Below are 18,469 nucleotides of genomic sequence, written 5' to 3'. Positions count from 1 at the left end.
AAGAAAGTCCGACCTCGGAATTTCGAAGTAGGACAATTGGTACTGAGGCGTATTCTGCCGCATCATGAAGAAGCAAAAGGAAAGTTTGCCCCAAATTGGAAAGGCCCATACATCGTAAGGAAAATATTGCCAAGATGAGCATTGTATTTAGGTGATATCGAAGGAAATGACCCTGACACAGCGGTGAATGCAGATGCAGTCAAGAGGTACTACGTCTAGATCCTACTCCAAGTGGTCCTGACACAGTGAAAAGGGCAAAGGTGTTTATTCCCCACTACTCCCCAAACACTGCCCAATTCTCGCTACCACCTTTTGAGCCGTTATATAAAAAAAAAAAACATTGATTGAGGCCTGAACTACGTTTGACTTGATTCCGAAAGGATACGTAGGCAGCCTCTCCCTGAGGTTCAGTCACACCAACAACAAAATCCCATTCACCCTGAAATTGAAAACCGGGGCATGTCAGACACTTAAGAAGTTTAGTATCAGCTACCTCTCTTTACCAGGTACAAGCCTTCAAATCAATTACCAAAGATGGTGGGAAACCAATAAGCATCACAAAAGGAAACCAGCACACCCTGAGTTGAGAGAAATAAAATGAGAGAGTCTCGGCGGTGAAAACCTTCGGGCACCACGAGGCGACGGGAGAAGAGAAACCAAAATGAGAGAGCTTGTTTAGTAAAAACTCGCAAAGAGTGCTATCAAGCGACGACAGGAAGAGAAATGAGAGAGGTCAGCCAGCGAAAACCCGCAAAGGGCGCTGTTGGCCGAAAAGAATGACGCCACCCCAAGAAAGTCTCGGCAGAGTCCCACCAGTTTGGAATCACAGGTCCGTTCTGGTTCAGGAAAACGCAAGCTCTTAGAAGGTCAGACGTCCAGTCCAAAAGGCATGTCATGTCATTTAAAGCCAGCGTTATCTTCCTCAGATAAGTCTTTCTCGTCCCGAAAAGGGTATTCCTTTTTTGATTTGTTTTCCCCTGCTTTGTTTCTTTTCGAATCCCTTTTTGCATTTTAACCCAGAGTTCAGGATGCACCGGAAAGAGTAGGTGGCATGGTTTGTCTGCACGGAATCCCGTCTCATGAAGGAAAGCACCTCATCTCGTTGATATAATTACCCAAACATGATGGATCATGACGTTTGATGGTGTGCCGGAGTAAAGGAAAAAGAGAGAAATCTTGAAATCTTCCCCAGCAAGTCCACCTTCGGACAAATCCCCACAGAGTCTCCCCCTGTACAAATCCCAACAGAGTCTTGTACAATCTCCCACAGAATCTCCTCAATATAAAAAAAAAAAAAAAAAAAAAAAAAATATAAAAAAATAAAAAAATGGAATCTCCTCAGCACATCCCAGCAAGTCCTTTTGTAAATATTCCCCACAAAGCTTCCCTTTTGTACAAATCCCCACAAAATACCTCCAATAAAATCCTCGTTGAGAATCTCCAAGCAAAACGGGACACAAAAAAAAAAAAGAGCCTTACGAGGCAAATCATCACAGAATCTGGAAATACAAGCCTGAGCGGTCTAAAGGGTTTCGGCATATGAATCAAATCAATGGCGGGACTTCACAACAGAAATGAAGACGCAACAAAGCAACCGGGAACGATCAAGGTCACCAAACCGACCGTCATTTCCGAACTAACAATTGTCCTTTGTTTGAAAAGTTGAAACAGGTATGATCCAAGACAACCGTGCAAGGAGCAGGTGTCGCCCAAAGAAGAAGGTACACGGGTACAAGAAATATTTTGGCAATAAGGAATTCACTCGAAAGGTAAGTTTCCACGAAACTCCCTTGTATCTTCTACTAAAACAAGAAAGTTCAAAAAAAAAAAAAAAAAAAAAAGGGTCGTTTAGTATTCTCGAACTTTGCCCCTAGCCAATCAGCATTAGGGTTTTAAACCCTAAACTGAATTTTCCTTTAGTCAGCATTAGGGTTTTAAACCCTAAACTGAACTTTTCCTTTTAGCCAGCATTAGAGTTTTAAACTCTAAACTGAGCTTTTCCATGCAATCAGCATTAGGGTTTTAAACCCTAAACTGAATTTTCCTTTAGTCAGCATTAGGGTTTTAAACCCTAAACTGAACTTTTCCTTTTAGCCAGCATTAGAGTTTTAAACTCTAAACTGAGCTTTTCCATGCAATCAGCATTAGGGTTTTAAACCCTAAACTGAATTTTCCTTTAGTCAGCATTAGGGTTTTAAACCCTAAACTGAACTTTTCCTTTTAGCCAGCATTAGAGTTTTAAACTCTAAACTGAGTTTTTCCATGCAATCAGCATTAGGGTTTTAAACCCTAAACTGAATTTTCCTTTAGTCAGCATTAGGGTTTTAAACCCTAAACTGAATTTTCCTTTAGTCAGCATTAGGGTTTTAAACCCTAAACTGAACTTTTCCTTTTAGCCAGCATTAGAGTTTTAAACTCTAAACTGAGCTTTTCCATGCAATCAGCATTAGGGTTTTAAACCCTAAACTGAATTCTCCTTTAGTCAGCATTAGGGTTTTAAACCCTGAACTGAACTTTTTCCTTTCAGTCAGCATTAGGGTTTTAAAACCCTAAACTGAACTTTTTCCTTTCAGCCAGCATTAGAGTTCTAAACTCTAAGCTGAGCTTTTCCTTCAGTCAGCATTAGGGTTTTAAACCCTAAACTGAACTTTTTCCTTTCAGCCAGCATTAGAGTTCTAAACTCTGAACTGAGTTTTTCCTTTAGTCAGCATTAGGGTTTTAAACCCTAAACTGAACTTTTTCCTTTCAGTCTGCATTAGGGTTTTAAACCCTAAACTGAACTTTTTCCTTTCAGTCTGCATTAGGGTTTTAAACCCTAAACTGAACTTTTTCCTTTCAGCCAGCATTAGAGTTCTAAACTCTAAACTGAGCTTTTCCAGCCAATCAGCATTAGGGTTTTAAACCCTAAACTGAATTTTCCTTTTTAGTCAGCATTAGGGTTTTAAACCCTAAACTGAACTTTTTTCTTTTAGGCAGCATTAGGGTTTTAAACCCTAAACTGAATTCGTCCTTTGTTTGGCGTAAGGGTTTTAAACCCTACACTGAACCTTTCCCCAGCTAGTCGATATTAGGGCTCCAACCCTGAACTGAGCACGCATATCCTCTTTCATCAAATTTATGAACTTCCTGGTGAATAAGTAACGAAATTTTCCTAGTGAAACTGGGGCAGAAAATTTCGTTTGTTTGTTTCTTTTCTCCCGCAGGTCTGACCTCGAGCCACATGGATCGAAATGACCCAGAGATAAATCCCAGTTCGGAATCAAAGAAGAAAAAGACAAAAAAAAGAGATATCCCGAGATATCAGAGTAAAGGGAAAGCAAATCGACTCCAACATTTGACTAACGTCCTGACCTCTGCCGGACACATTTTATTCGGTATCCCGGAGATTAAAAAACAAGTCGCCACAACTCGCAAGCATCAAGATTCAGATCAGAGTGTACAAGCAGAATCAGCTAAGACCCAAGATCAAGTCGTAAAATAATCATAGATAGGAATCTTGTAACTAGCAGTTGACATGCATAAAAGTAGTTAAGTTCAGTTTCCAATTTTCGCTTGGTTGTAATAAGGCGGTCAGTGACGTAGCAGTGACAACAGCAGCAGCAGTAGCGGCAAGCATTGCAGTCCCATGGTAGTCCCAGCTACCAAAACTTCTCGAACTACATTGACCTGATTCCTGTTTAGCCCAGGATATGTAGGAAATCTCTGAAGCAAGATTCGGTCAGATCTTTCAAAAAAATGCTTCATACGGAGTGGTCTATAGGCAAAAATCGCTCATACACGCTCACTTGATCTTTGCACGAAAACCCTTCGTGTTTCCGAACAAAGAGGGGCAGCTGTGAGCACGTGATTTTTGCTTCACACGACAATCGCTCCAAAAAGAAATAAAAAATATATAATTGGCCCCGCTGTACAATTTCGAATTTCTGTGCGGCACCTTGTGGGTTTATTTGTGATTTTGGCCCATTCTTATTTATTTACTTTATTAAAATAAAATTCAAAAAATATATATATGTGTCCTGCGTAATTCAAACCGTAATTCGGTCGTTAAATAGAAAATCGTGAACAGGCATTTTTCGTCCGTGATTTTGTTTGGTTTGACTTTACCGGTTTTGAAATACTTTAGTATGTGCGCAAATAATTATATTTGAGTGTGTATTTAATTTTAATTTGATTTTTTTTGGCTTAGTTTTGTTTTAAAATAAATAAGAAAAGAAATAAAAATAAAAAAAAAGAGAAAGAAAAGGCCCTTCCGGACTTGGGCCAATTTGTTAAAATTGGCCCAACGAACTCAGCCCAAGCCACCAGTCCAAACAGCCCACCCCCGCCATGAAACGACGTAGTTTAACACCAAAGCTACGTCGTTTCGATGCCAACCCATCACAACCGTTTAAACCAAGCCGATCCAACGGTCCAAGATCAATCCCCATAACCCACCAATAAACCCGACCCGTCTCACCCGGACCGACCCTAACCCTTCACCCTTGGAACGACATCGTTCCCTGTTAGCCGAAGGATCCTGGCCCTTCATCTCGTCTCATCCAACGGCCAGGATCCACTTGCCCACTAACTATATAAGTACATAACACTACCCTACCCCCCTATCCAATACCCCAGCTGCTTCGTCTCCCCAAACGAACAGCCCTAAACCCTAGCCGCCTCAGCATACTTCCGCCATGAAAGCCGGCGGCATGGACGCCGGTGACCTTCCCTTGAACACCATAGGACCCCCAGGCCATCCTGAACCAAAATCTACCAACCCCATGTTTCGAATCACCCCCCAGGTCCTCGAATCTTCATTCGAAGATTCGAGTCAAAACTCGATCTGACCCAACCAATCCCAGTTTTGTACCAGATACTCCCCAGACCCCCCTCGTGACCGAACCATACTTGGTTTGGTCCGAATCTGACCAGGGAAGCATGAATCCCAGATCTGAGTTCTGAGAACTTTGTAGTTCTTCATCGCTGGCCCATGCCAGTCCGAGCCAAAGAGATTAAGGTTTAATGGACCTTAATCGAAGTGTTTCTCATCTGAGAAACACTTCGATTAAAGTTCGTTCAGCCTTAAGAAAGGTCTGTCCAAATCCGGGTTCAAACTTTTTTTAACTTTTCAAGTTTAAGGTGAGTCTGCTTTCTTTCCTTTATTTGCTTTAGTCCGTATGATTTGTTTTAAAAGACTGTTCATATTTGTTCTAATTTTATCTACTTTTGTTTGTCCACTTTGTTTGAACCTCTGTGTTTGTCTGAATCCCTCCCCTCCTATTCTGTTAAGGCATGTGTATTGGTGGTATTCCGAATTTGTACTGACTAAATCCTCAAAGTACAATTCTGTTTTAATCAGTATAAGTTGAGTCATGTGTCCCATACTTCTGAATGTCTGATTTTTGGCTACGATTGTGTATGTTAATACTAATATAGTCGAGTCGACATGTGTCGTCAATTAATTTCAACTGTCTGAGCGTAGTAAATCGATTTGCTTCTGTTGAACATTTGTTGAAAACAATTAAGAACCAAGTCCAGTTACTTATAGCTGTTAATATGATTTCAGAAAAGGCTTGGTCTGTTAATTGAAATCTGAGTCGATGGCATGTGCACTTGTGCACAGCATGTGCATTGTGCACAGCCTGTTTCCTTCTTAAAAGGGGCTTTCAAATTTAAAATGTGTTGACAGCATATGCTGTCAGATAGATTCTGCTGCCCATGCTTGCTTTTAGTTAATAAAATGGGAAAGTTTAAGCCTGCCAGGGGAAGGATGGGGTTTAATACTTAATTAGCTAAAGTGGAACTGAAAATGGAAGGCACATGGGAGGGACTGGGGTATTCTGAAAAAAAGGGCTGTTAAAAAAGATAGTTTTGAGACTTATAAAAGGGGGGACAGGAGGACCATCTAAAAAAGAACAGACAGGGATATAGAGAGGAGGATATACACACTGGACCTTGAGGGCTGTAAAAGAAAAAATAAACACACAGTGAGGATTTTCTGGGGAAAGAGAGCTGAAGAGGAAAATAGACACACTGTGAGGAGGAGCATAAAAAAGATAGAGAGAATCAGAACTAAGAAAGAAAATACACACACTGTGAGGAGTGTTGAAAGAGAAAGCTTGAAAGACATACAAAGAGATACAGAAATTATACAATCTACAATCGGGAATTGTTTCCTCCTATTTGTTATTTGGATTTTCAGTCGTTTAACTCGTTGAAATCCATTCTGATTGTTTGAAGTTCCAGCTGTGTCTATTTAGTCAAGTGTTTTCCATTGGTTCACTATTGGTTTGGTCTGCTTGGAGTTCTTGATTCTACTTCACTGGGTTGTGCTCTCGTTCGGCTATTTCTTTCTATTGGCCATAGCTGCATTTCTGCACTTGAGCCCTTTTTCTGCTGCTCGTTTTGTTCTGCTGCTGCTCTGTCCTGTTGCTATTGCTAGTCCTGTTTATTTTGCTGCTGATCTCAACATCTTCTTCTTTTTCTCCTGTGCACATTCAGCATTTCCAGGTACACATTTCAGGCCCATATTGATGTAATTGAAACAGCTTGAAAGCATGAAATGAAAAGGTTGAAGAAGTTCAGAATCATTTGTTGTAATATGCATGGCATATTAAGGGGCCTGTGTAGTTGTTAGTTCCCAGTTCAATAGTACGAAAATGTATTGTTAACTAATACACTTCTGAGTTTGGTCCTTCAGGTTTTAGTTCGTAGCTATTTGTTAATACAAAGTATGGATACTCCGAACTTACACTATGCTGACTTGTTTCATTTTAGTCTTTGCTGGGTCTCGTTAGGCAGTACATAATATCATGTTCAAATCCCATTAGTAACAACGCCCAGTAGTTAATTCCTTCATTTCAGCCCCAATAAGTCTAGTAAAATTCAATTCAAGAAACGTTTGGACACAAGTATAATATTGGGTCAATCTCGAATGTAATTTCTTTGTCCAATTAAAGTATGTTTCATAAGTTATGGCATCCTTCCGCTTTGTAAATAATCAATCAGAAATCGATAAGAGTCCGGATTAGACAAAAGCATATAGTTAATTTAGCATTTTTCTTCTCTTTTAGTTTTTTTTGACGCAAATATATAAAAATGTAGCCACTTTAGGATACCCTTTTCTAAAATAGAGACAAGCCTCGCCAAATAAAGGTGCAAAATTGCGGGGCCCTCAATAAATAACCCTGATAATTATCTAGAATTCAGGATGGGCCATTTAATAAATTTCATGGCCTTCTACAAAGATAATAGCGCGTTAGACTCTGTTGGCGCGGTTTAATTAAATCACATTCTTAGATTCGGGTGCACATTGATGTGACCCAAATCCAAATCTCAATGAAGTCCAAATGTGTCGACAATCACGGGTGCATTGATTGTGACGTGGTTCGAGACGCATTTTCACGACGTTGCAATTCTGTAAAATAATTGATAATAGTAAAAGCAATTGAAACTTAATAAAAGCACATAGGTCACAACATGTATTTAAATCGGATATTTAGCCATTATAACAATTTAAGCGACCGTGCTAGAACCACGGGATCCGAGGGTGCCTAACACCTTCCCTCGGGTCAACAGAATTCCTTACTTAGAATTTCTGGTTCGCAGACTTCATTTGGAAAAGTCGAAAATTTCCTCGATTTGGGATTCAAGATAAACCGGTGACTTGGGACACCAAAAACCAAACCTTTCCCAGGTGGCGACTCTGAATTAAATAAATAATCCCATTTCGAATATTGTCACTTAAATTGGAAAAACTCCACCCGCGCATCTAACCCTTCGGGGCTGGGCGCGCAAAAAGGAGGTGTGACACCAGGGAGTCTCTTTTTCACCTCACTTCTTTTTATTGTTTTATATGCATTGAGGACACTGCATAGATTAAGTGTCAGGTGAGGAGATTGCCTGGGTGATTTTCTGTGGTATCCTAGTTTAGTTGTAGTATTTTTTTTCTTAGTGTAGTGTAGTATTTTTTTCTTAGTGTAGTGTAGTAGTTGTTGCTTTTAAAATTGAAAAAATAAATCAGAAAAAGCTCCGACTTTTCTCGACAATGGATCTTTTGGAAAATTTTCTTGAGGGATTAAATTCCGATTAAAAATACCAAAAAGATTTTTTTAGGATAGTTAGGTAGTATCCCTTGGTTTTTATTTTGGCGCCGGTTCTTTTCCAAGGGTGTAGATAGAACCGGATACTTTATTTTTTTAGGAGTAGGTTTGGAAGAAACTGAGTTGCTCTTAGATGCCTTTTGACGTGTTTGGTTCTAGAACATTAGGTTATGGCATGTGCTCGGTCTTCCCGTACATTTGATTTGAATTGTGTTTCCTGAGCAAAATAAATAGCCTACGTATTTTCTCAGTTGTTTGACTTGTATGCCACATAGTGCAATATTGCTTAAAAATTCTCAATTATATGTGCTTGCTTGATTTGAGAGTTGAGCAGAAGTATCTCGATTGAGTCATCTACAATGTGTGTGTCACGGCCCAAACCGATGGGCCGCAACGGGCACCCGGTACCTTACTCAACCGAGTACCTACGTAACGTATCTTTCGTATCATACTATCATAGGTAACTGAGCCGGAAGGCTGTCGTGATATAAATAGAATACAACATGTGATACCAACTTATACATAAGGCATACGGGCCTATAAGACCAAAATAAGCACTTGTACACTGAACATAGGCCGACAAGGCCATACAATCTTTTACGTACATGACATCTGTCTACAAGCCTCTAAGAATACATATTTTCATAAATGTAGGGACAGAGTCCCATCATACCAAACAATACACATCTAAATCATGCTAACCAAACAAGCAACTCCGAAGCAAATGGAGCGCACCAATATCTTCCGCTGAGCTGATAGCCTACTTAGAGGGATCTCGACCTGTCTATCAAAACCTGCGGGCATGAAACGCAGCGTCCCCAGGCAAAAGGGACGTCTGTACAAATAATGTACCGAGTATGTAAGGAATGAAAATCAGTAAATAATAGATATGAGAAAATCATGGAGTAAAAGACTCGACATGTACATTTGCATAGCTCTGTCAATCATTTTATTTTTATAATGTCATGCATATGTATATAAATGTCATACCATGCATGGGTATATGTGTTCATAACATCATCAAGCCTCTAAGGGCATCCCATCATATCATTTCGGTTACTATAGGTAAATCATCATCGTATACCAGCTGATTAGGTGGTGGTGCGTATATAACGCTGTAACCTTTTCCCATACCCCATATACATATAATATATGCATATATAATGCCATCTGGTCCATCTGGGTCATGGGTAAATGCACATGTATAAATGAATGCAATGCATAATGAAGTAAGTCAATATGATCTCTTGGAATGTTATGAGACCCATGAATAGACAATATGGTAGTAGGACATATGGGGAATCAAGAACATGGGCGCCTCTAGTACCTCTATGAATAGAATCATTTATGAAAGTTGTGTGCTTACATGTTTCATTTGTATCGTGTGGATCATGCCAAAAAGAAAGAAGCGATTGCCTTAACATACCTGAGCCGATTCTCTTGACAATCCCTCTAACACATGTCTTTTGTGATGAAACACGTGACGGCAAAATCGGAATAGGAAAAATAATCCGTATGATATTCTTGAAAAAGATTATACCGATCTTCGTTAGAATTGCAAAAATGCCACATTGCTAAGATGCTTATGGAATTTTTTTCTTGATCCTTGAATTCTTATTGAAACAAAACTTTCACGTTACTAAGGCAAATTGCCTACCATTTTTTATATAAGCAACTCTCTTTAGAGAGGTTTTATGTTTTTTATGGTGTGGGTCCCACATGCTAGGATGACTAATCCTTTAAATGTGATACTTATCAAATGAATCTAATAGTCATGTTCATTTAGGTCCTTTGCTGCCACGTTGATATTATTAGGCTTATACAAAACTTAATTTATTAATCACTAATTCCTTAATTAATTGTTAATCTCCCACTAAAATTAATAATTATCTAATTAACCACATAATTAAGAATTATCTTAAATTATTTAAAATACTACTCACTTTTAGCACACTTCATACACCTTTCTATTATGGTTATGTGGTACCTTATATGGTACTAGTCCATAAATATCGGGTATTAACGCTCGGCCCGTATTTTATCCCAACATGCCAAACTTGGACGAAAATTCATTTTCTTTTACTTGCTTCCCCTCTCACCTTCACGAATTTACTTATCACTTGTTTGAAATAGCATAATCCTTATAATCTCCAAATAATCGTTTCCTTGGACTGATGTCAATTACCTTACGACAAATTCAACGTACAATACTACAGGGTGCAACATCGTTGTAATTCAATACTATAGAGTGTAACATCATCCTAATGTAATATTGCAAGGCATAACATCATCGTAATATAATGCTGTAGGACGTAATATCGACATAATATTGTAGGGCGTAACATCATTCCCTCCTTTGGAACATTCGTCCTCGAATTGACTGATGTTCTTATCATTTTCATAACTTATATCTCTTGTTAATACCTTAATACTCTCCTTGTCATTTAGGAAGTTGTTCCCAAAAGGACAGGGCATTTCCCCATTTAGGCCTTTTTCCCACGCCATGACTTGTGATTGAATTCCTTCCAATCTTGTAACTATTACTACCTTCTATCATGCAGCCTCTATGATACTGACCTTGTAAGTGTGCCAATGCGACTCTTCTCTCCTTTTTCCTCCAACTTTTAGCCAATCTCTAGGACTTACTTTGTAAACATATACAAGGCTTAATAGGATGCCTCTCTAGGCATCTATAGGTGTGCTGAATTTCTTCGCTCGGTACTTTGTCGAACTTGCGAATATGGCCATATCTTATTTCATAGATCTGGTTATCCATTCATATGACTTTACTGCATCTACATAGGTCATACTATACCATAATTCTTACTTCTATTTATCGTTACTGAGGTCTGTAACCAACTCCATGTTACTCTCGTTGCTTATCCTTAAGACTAATGGTCTAATCTCATCTCATATTGTTGAACTTTTATCCATCTATTGTTGATTCACCGTAATGTTGATTCATCATCTACCATTGATAACTTGATATTTTATGTAACACCGCCTCTAGGGCTCGCGTCTCATCGGGGACATCTGGACTGATTAGATTGATCCACCTAGGGGTGATACTATACTTCCATATCCGTACTTTATAGCATCCTAATGTGACTCACCTTATATGGGTATTTTAGTCCCTTACAATTCATTAAACCCTCTTTCCCTTTTTTTCTTTTTCTTCATTTTCTTCAATCATTACTCAAGCGAAGGCCCAAATGTCATCCTTTATTTATCACAGTTACACCCTCATTCTGCTACCAGGGTAGCATCTCATCCCTTCTAAATGCTACTAGTCTTAGACTCCTTTTAGTTTATTCAGGCTAAATTGAGCTTTATATAACTTAGAAAAACCATCAGCTCCTTTGATTTCATAGGCTTAGTCCCGAGGACTTATCCATTTTCGTCAACTTCTCTCTTGCCTTCTTCTTATCCTTACTCTTGTCTTTCTAAAACCTTGTCATTCTATCATACTTTAGCCTGTGATCGATTCTCTTATGCTTTTCTGGAACATCAAGCGAGATATCACATCATCTCTAACTCTTCTTTTACTCAATAATTAGACCTTTCGGTATTTAGAAACCATAGGCTGGAAGGTATGCCACTAACAATGCTGCTATCATTTCTAGATACTGAATCCCAACGCTTCTAGTCTTTTACCTGAAGTATGGACCACTCCCATACTTCTATACTTGAGTATTTCATATGTTTTTCACCTTTACCTTACTTACTTTAAAATATCATCTCGCATTCGTCTATCTCTCTTTTATAACCTCCCTTCCACACAGGTATAAATCACATCCACCATTTGAAGCTCTATTATAATACTTGCACCTCTGGTGCCTGTACAATCCGGTTGGAGCTCCATACTGAATTATTATGAGGCTGGTATTTTTCTAACTGGCTTTATCGTAGAGCCATTATAGAATGTGGTTGTTGTGCTATCTCTCTTGCACCTCTAATATTAAGAGTGATTCTTTTATGTTCTCAATCATGATTCCTAAAACTTCTGGGTCCAATAATCAGATTCCTGATTTACTTTGTTAATATAACTCTTTAGTTTCCTCCTTCTTCTGATCGGCCTTTATGTCGGCTTAAGTTATCTCCCAATCGGTGGTTCATGGTATTAGTTATTCTATTTTGACTTTCATGGGTGCTGAGGAATATGCATGATATAATCCTTTAACATTTTAGTCCTTCGTTTATGACTTGGGCTCAATTCTTTCTTTTAACGTATACCAGAATCTTCTACGGTTGCATATGTTGTATATATAAAATTCTGAACCCTTAAGTATGTTCATAATGTAACTAACTTTGGATCATTGATCGAATTATTTCTTTCGTTCCATTTTAGCTTTCTTTCAACGTAAACTATTACTTTTCTGGTCTTTCTGCCCCCTTGTTGCGTCCATACTTAGATTATCTTAGTGCCCACACATGCCATAGTTTTCGTGCAACTCATATGATCTCGAATATTACTTTTAATTTTACTTCACGTTCATTAGCCATGGTAGGTGCTATTTTCCTTTGGAGTGCTTACAATGTTGTTGTGAGACTGTTGTTACGCAACCATTTCCTCTTTAGGTTGTTGTGCTTAGGTTGAAGCCTTCTTCCTTATTTCCTAAGCTAGTCTTTCGTTGTAATACTTAGGGAGAACCCATGTCTCTCGTAAAGCTGTGAGCTTATTACGGACCTTTTGATGTCCTTCCTTGCCTATAATCATATATAGTTGCTTACCTCCGTGCCCTTGTGCTTGTAGTGTTGCTTCTGAACTGATATTTTGACTGCCTTCCCAGTGGCACTTTTTTTTATCCTCGTAACACTCATACGGTACCTTTAACTACCCCGATTCCTATTTAAATATGTCTCAAGTATTATAATGGCATTACTGTGTGGCTTAATTCTCCATGTTGGGTTTTACTACATTTATCTTGCATGATCTACTGATTTGTTTGTAACTTCTTGTCTAGTCATGACTAGGATCTTCCTGAATTAACTACTAACTACTCATCGGCCCATTCTCATATTCATATTTCGCGTAATCTTTCTTGGGTTATTTCTTTGTCTTAACTTACCTCACGTACTGGCTCCTTATCTATCAATAACATCCCGTGTAGGAACCCTTACTTCCTTTTTTTTCTGATGTCGTGCTTACATAACATTCTGGAATTATAGCATATTTGTAACATTTGGATAAGTGCAATCTCATCCCTTTATCATTTTTATCGCATTCTTCCTTTATTATTCCATATTCCCCCCTTTAGGGGAGTACTGAGAGTTGGAGCTATGACAACCTGCCTATAGATATTTTTCCTATTCATCTTTAGTATCCTTTCATATCATCCATGACCCTTACTCGCCTTGCGCTAATCCTTCTGTACCAAGGATAACAAAATTCCTCACTCGCGATGGTGACACTTAGTGTAACTGGCACATACAGTCCCTTAAGCTTAACTTTGCTCATATTGCTTGCTTTAGGGAAGCGTCTCCCTGAAGGACCATTATCTGAATTCATCATGGATCTTCTTCTGTTGTCCATTCTATTATTGTCGGAATGCAATCTAAAATTCTTATGATGTTGATTATTATCAAATCACTCAGTCCCTAATTCATGTTTAGTTTATCTTGTTCACCACTCCATACTGATTTCTATTACTCTAGGGTCTAACTTTTCCGTCTGTTAATCACGTTAGAGTCGCAAACTTCTTTCTCGAAATGAGGATGTGATTGTATGGCCTATACTCTTTTGTTGTCTTAAGGCCCATCACCTTTCGTCTCTTTCTTCATTTGACTATAGGTTCTGTAATACTCTACCGTTGTCATCCATATATCACATCTCACTCATAATTCTTCCTTATCTCTCTTCTCATTACTCTGTTAATATTTCTGCATATCCCTTTCTTGTGAAAACTTCAACACGACATTTTTCGCTTTTAGCTCTCCTTGCTTCATTCATCAGCTCTTCGGGTTGCTCAACGTCCTCGCTCTACTACGGACGAGAGTCACACAAGGTAATATTTATCCCTTCTTGGATTTCAGTGCCTATCTTTTGAATTTTTTTTATCATGCTAGTATTCACATCTAATTGTAATATTCTAGAGTGCACCATCTGGGTGTCTCACAAAGAGATCTATTAGCACATTGGCAATATCCTTCGGCAATGTCAACTAACGCAAACAATTCATCCACCATTTTGGGTCACTCTAATCCCAGTCGGATCATGATATTATGTCCTTCTCTTAAACCATATTTGTTAGCTCTCATAGGGTATAACTTAGATCGGTGTGGCCAATTATACATACCTCTGTTAATGTTGAAGGTAACTAAAAAATGCTTATATCTCTCTTCCTTAATGGTAAATAAGGATAATCTTCATTAGCTGGGTACCTCGTACTCTCTTTCACCTTGTTTCCTTTACTTGTTGAAACTTGTATTTATCTTCTGAATCTCTCATTGTCTTTCACCAAAAAAGGTGGATAGATATTCTTGCCTTAAGGCTCCTTTTCCAGAGGCTCACCGGGTTCTTCTGACTCAACCCTTTCACAACTGCATTCAATCCCTTACCAACCATCTTTTTAAATGTAGGCATCATTGTATTATGAATAAGGTCGAGTTTAGGAAATTGTGTTCTTACAACTGAGCTCTACCACACGATCTAGAGTATGAAGAAAGTGTGACAGTCCTAAATGCCTTGTAGCCTCCTGCTTATAAGAGTGGTGCACAACACCCATAAACAAAACTCTACTAGACACGGCTTATAGACTCCCTAGGACAGAACAGCTCTGATACCACTTTTATCACAACCCAAACCGATGGGCCGCAACGGGAACCCGGTACCTTACTCAACCGAGTACCTACATAACGTATCTTTCGTATCATACTATCATAGGTAACCGAGCCGGAAGGCTACCGTGAGATAAGTAGAATACAACATGTGATACCAACTTATACATAAGGCATACGGGCTTATAAGACCAAAATAACAATTCGTACACTGAACATAGCCTGACAAGGCCATACAATTTTTCACGTACATGATATCTGTCTACAAGCTTCTAAGAATACATAATTTTCATAAAGATCGGAACAGGGTCCCGCTATACCAAACAATACACATCTAAATCATACTAACCAAACAAGCAACTCCGAAGCAAATGGAGCGCACCAACATCGTCCTTTGAGATGATAGCCTACTTGGAGGGCTCTCGACCTGTCAATCAAGACCTGCGGGCATGAAACACAGTGTCCCCAGGCAAAAGGGACGTCAGTACAAATAATTTACCGAGTACGTAAGGAATGAAAATCAGTGAATAATAGACATGAGAGGAACATGGAGTAAAAGACTTGACATATACGTTTGCATAGCTCTGTGAATCATTTCATTTTTATAATGTCATGCATATGCGTATAAATGGCATACCATGCATGGGTATATGTGTTCATAACATCATCAAGCCTCTGAGGGCATCCCATCATACCATCTCGGCCACTGTGGGCAAATCATCATCGTATACTAGCTGATTAGGTGGTGGAGCGTATATAACGCCGTAACCTTTTCCCATACCCCATATACATATAATATACATATATACGCGTATATAACACCATCTGGGTCATGGGTAAATTCACATGTATAAATGAATGCAATGCATAATGAAGTAAGTTAATATGATCTCTTGGAATGTCATGAGACCCATGAATAGACAATATGGTAGTAGGACATATGGGGAATCAAGAACATGGGCACCTCTATATCTCTATGAATAGAATTATTTATGAAAGTTGTGTGCTTACTCGTTTCGTTTGTATCGTGTGGATCATGCCAAAAAGAAAGTAGGGATAGCCTTAACATACCTGAGCTGATTCTCTTGATAATACCTCTAACATGCGTCTTTTGCGACGAAACACGTGACGACAAGATTGGAGTGGGAAAAATAACTTGTATGATATTCTTGAGAAAGATTAAACCGGTCTTTGTTAAAATTGCAAAAATGTCACATGCTAGGATGACTAATCCTTTAAATGTGACACTTATCAAATGAATCTAAGAGTCATGTTCATTTAGGTCCTTGGCTGCCACGCTGATATTGTTAGGCTTATCCAAAACTTAATTTATTAATCGCTAATTTCTTAATTAATTATTAATCTCCCACTTAAATCAATAATTACCCAATTAACCATATAATTAAGAATTATCTTAAATTACTTAAAATACTACTCACTTTTAATACACTTCATATACCTTTCTATTATGGTCATGTGGTACCTTATTTGGTACTAGTCCATAAATACCAGGTACTAACGCTCGACCTGTATTTTATCCCAACATGCCAAACTTGGACGAAAATTTATTTTCTTTGATTTGCTTCCCTTCTCACCTTCACGAATTTACTCATCACTTGTTTGAAATAGCATAATCCTTATAATCTCCAAATAATCTTTTCCTTGGACTGATGTCAATTACCTTACGACAAATTCAACGTACAATACTGCTGGGTTGCAACACTGTCATCACTTAATACTACGAAGTATGACATCACCGTAATGTAATACTGCAAGGCATAACATCATCGTAATATATTACTGCAGGACGTAATATCGACGTAATATTGTGGGGCGTAACATCATTCCCCCCTTTGGTGATCTTCTATGCTATCTTGTGTAGTCTAGAATTTGCCTCGTGTGTTAATCGAAGCAAAATCATTAAGTTGTGCTAGTCTAGGAGATGACATAGGCATTTCTTGCTTGATCATAAATGCATTTGTCACTTACAAATAAAATTTTCCCGTTGCTAGCCCCTTTGAGCCTATAGACCTTTCCTTTGGCACCCACATTACAAGTTGTATACTATTTTATTCTTAATTTGAGCTTGTTGAACCTTTAGCTCCGAAGGCACTTAGTCGCTAAAAGAAGTAAGGTGAGAGATTGGGAAGTAGCTTTCGAGTGAAACCATGGAATGGCCCTTAAGGTGCACTAAAGTTGTGGGAAAAGGCCACTAGCCGATGAACCTTAATGTATGGAGTGTGTGTAGAAAAAACTAGACAGGGAAAAAAATACAAATGATGTAGGAAAAATACATACCTCCTAATCTTACTAATTCGTGCTAGTGGGGTTGTAGAAGTGCTTAATTGAAGAAGAGGGTTATGTTGTATATGGTTTGTGGCAAGTGAATTGGTTGATAACAATATGTGCTTGATTTTTTAGTATAATATTTTAAAGTGCTTAGGAGGTTTAGTCAGTATTCCTAAATATATCCTACCCGTCTCTTAGCCTACATTACAACCTTAAAGCCTAATTGATCCTAGATTTGGCTAGCTTAGATTAGTAGAGATGTACACTACGGCCAAGCTTATGGTACGACCACGTGCTGTACATGAATTCCTTGTGAGTGTGAACGATTTTTTGTGATGTCTTTAAATTATGTTCAAAGTCATACTTGAATGTTTGGACTATTCTATATTCACTATTTTGATGGTTGGTGAGGGCACATGATCTCATAAAGGATTGATGATGTTCTGAATTTCTCTTGTTGTGTGAGTGCGCAAGTTAGGAGGGATTAGTGGTAACGAGTCGACTCTTGAGGTAGGGTGGTTATGGGTAGGTTGTTCGAATTGAGTGAATTGAAATGTTATACTTGGGCATATTTAAAACGGGAAGAACGTAAAATTCGTATGCCATGCTTGATTGCCGGTATCGATCATAGTCAAGGGTAAAGTGTATGATAAAAATTAAAGTGCTCTCTAATTGAGATGTGTACATTGTTGGGGTGTAGTTGCGAGTTCCATTGCCCGAGGACGAGCAAGAGTTTAAGTGTGGGGTGTTGATATTTGGCATAAAGTATGCATATTTATATGCATATCGCATCACATTTTACTCCTATTTCATGGGGTTTTTATGTGTAATGTATTGATTTGTTCTAATTCATGATATTTATATGTGTATGAGTCAATTGGAAATGATTTGGAAGGTTTGCATGCAAAATAAATTAAACACAGAAGAATTTGGAGGAGTACGAGTTTGGTGCCCAGGTTCGCGCCAGGTACCAACCAAAACGCCATTGACAGCAACCTAAAGCATTCACTGTCCAGGTTGGCATCAGGCGTCAAGCGAGACACTGATTTTGTCCTAATTCGTCTGGGACTTAATGATTTCAACCCTACATGCCCCCAACATGTATGAAAGGGATTCTAACACTATTTTTGGGGGATCGAACATGTTTTGGAGGCATGGAACACACACCACGCTTGGAGGAGGCTTCTAACTAGTTTTCTTCTTTTATTTTCCTTTAATTTCATAGTTTATTAGTTCAAGAGTTGTGGATACTACATGAACGTTGTAGTTTGAAGCTTAGATTATTTTTATTATTTTATCATATTGTTTTATTTATTCAATCT

The sequence above is a fragment of the Nicotiana tabacum genome, chromosome 8 (genome assembly GCF_000715075.1).
Source record: "Nicotiana tabacum cultivar K326 chromosome 8, ASM71507v2, whole genome shotgun sequence".
NCBI lineage: Eukaryota > Viridiplantae > Streptophyta > Magnoliopsida > Solanales > Solanaceae > Nicotiana > Nicotiana tabacum.
Note: the sequence above shows the minus strand (reverse complement) of the source record.